Source organism: Trifolium pratense, unplaced genomic scaffold (assembly GCF_020283565.1).
Source record: "Trifolium pratense cultivar HEN17-A07 unplaced genomic scaffold, ARS_RC_1.1 scaffold_113, whole genome shotgun sequence".
NCBI lineage: Eukaryota > Viridiplantae > Streptophyta > Magnoliopsida > Fabales > Fabaceae > Trifolium > Trifolium pratense.
Window position 1 is genome coordinate 47,501 of NW_025721014.1, and position 2,500 is coordinate 50,000.

Genomic DNA, 2,500 nt, shown 5'->3' on the forward strand with positions numbered 1-2,500 from the left:
AGCCCATGCATTCCCACGAGAGGGTCACCGAGTCGGGACAACAACAACCTTATTGCCAAGCAAAAGCCAGGCAATCCCACCCACGAGGGTGGGAGCTATGCACAAATACGTGCTTACCATGCTATCCATGCCCAATGCAAGCCAAGGCCTGCCCAAGCCAAGAACAGCATGATCATCACCAAGAACAGTTTACCGAGTAGCAACATTGGCACAATTTTCTTGCCACAAGCAAAAGCACGGCAAGCCCATGCATTCCCACGAGAGGGTCACCGAGTCGGGACAGCAACAACCTTATTGCCAAGCAAAAGCCAGGCAATCCCACCCACGAGGGTGGGAGTTATGCACAAATACGTGCTTACCATGCCCAATGCCAGCCAAGGCCTGCCCAAGCCAAGAACAGCATGATCATCACCAATTTCCTCACAAATTCATCCAAATTTCAATTTTTTGATCGAATTCCATCAAGAATGTCCATGAATTTGATTGAAATGATGAAAAGAGCAACGAAATTGCAGGGGAAAACACGTTAAGACGTAGTTTTTGCTTGCCTGCTGTGCCCATAGGCGCGCCCCGTGCCTGCCGAGCCTACCCCCACACCCACCCTCCCCCTATATATGACTGGAAGGCCATTTTCAGTTTTGTAGAAAAAGTGCACTTTTTTCCCTGTATCCATAAGTTTTTAAAAGTGCTTAAAAGTGGACCTAGAAGACGAATTTTTTTTTGAATTTTTTTATGGTTGTTAGGGACATTAAAACAAGCAAAACCACGAAAGAATCGTAATATTCCGATGTCGGATGAATTAATTACGAATTTTTCGGCCGAAACTTCGCAAAGGGCGGATACCACGTAAAAAACAACCTAGAAGTCGAATTTTGACTTCGTTTTTTTTGTGCACACCCCACACAATAAGTATAAGTGGACTGGAAAGTGGCTAAGCGATCCGACGAAGTTTCGATTGAGTTTGATTTTTTGGCCGAAAACTCGAAAAAAGGCGGATTTGACGTAAAACGCCGCCTAGAAGTCGAATTTTGAGACGGTGTCTTGTGTGCACACTCCACACAATATGTATAAGTGGACTGGAAAGTGGCTAAGCATTCCGAGGAATTTTCGATTTATTTTGATTTTTCGGCCGAAACGCCGAAAATAGGCGGATTTGACGTAAAACGCCTCATATAAGTCGAATTTTGGGAAGGTGTCTTGTGTGCACACTGCACACAATATGTATAAGTGGACTGGAAAGTCGCTAAGCATTCCGAGGAAGTTTCGATTTATTTTGATTTTTCGGCCGAAACGCCGAAAATAGGCGGATTTGACGTAAAACGCCTCATATAAGTCGAATTTTGGGAAGGTGTCTTGTGTGCACACTGCACATAATATGTATAAGTGGACTGGAAAGTGGAAAAATATTTTCGGAGCACTTTGATTTTTTGGCCCCCCGCGTGCCTTGCCACGCCCTTGCTTATAGCAAAACGAGACGGGGCCTTGGTCCAACTTGGCATAGGCATGGAATTTGATCTTTATTACTTGGCCACGGTCATGCCACGGTACATGGAGGTTGCTTGACACCCCCGTGTGCATTTCGGAGCACTTTGATTTTTTGGCCCCCCGCGTGCCTTGCCACGCCCTTGCTTATAGCAAAACGAGACGGGGCCTTGGTCCAACTTGGCATAGGCATGGAATTTGATCTTTATTACTTGGCCACGGTCATGCCACGGTACATGGAGGTTGCTTGACACCCCCGTGTGCATTTCGGAGCACTTTGATTTTTTGGCCCCCCGCGTGCCTTGCCACGCCCTTGCTTATAGCAAAACGAGACGGGGCCTTGGTCCAACTTGGCATAGGCATGGAATTTGATCTTTATTACTTGGCCACGGTCATGCCACGGTACATGGAGGTTGCTTGACACCCCCGTGTGCATTTTCGGAGCACTTTGATTTTTTGGCCCCCCGCGTGCCTTGCCACGCCCTTGCTTATAGCAAAACGAGACGGGGCCTTGGTCCAACTTGGCCTAGGCATGGAATTTGATCTTTATTACTTGGCCACGGTCATGCCACGGTACATGGAGGTTGCTTGACACCCCCGTGTGCATTTTCGGAGCACTTTGATTTTTTGGCCCCCCGCGTGCCTTGCCACGCCCTTGCTTATAGCAAAACGATTTCGGAGCACTTTGATTTTTTGGCCCCCCGCGTGCCTTGCCACGCCCTTGCTTATAGCAAAACGAGACGGGGCCTTGGTCCAACTTGGCATAGGCATGGAATTTGATCTTTATTACTTGGCCACGGTCATGCCACGGTACATGGAGGTTGCTTGACACCCCCGTGTGCATTTCGGAGCACTTTGATTTTTTGGCCCCCCGCGTGCCTTGCCACGCCCTTGCTTATAGCAAAACGAGACGGGGCCTTGGTCCAACTTGGCATAGGCATGGAATTTGATCTTTATTACTTGGCCACGGTCATGCCACGGTACATGGAGGTTGCTTGACACCCCCGTGTGCATTTCG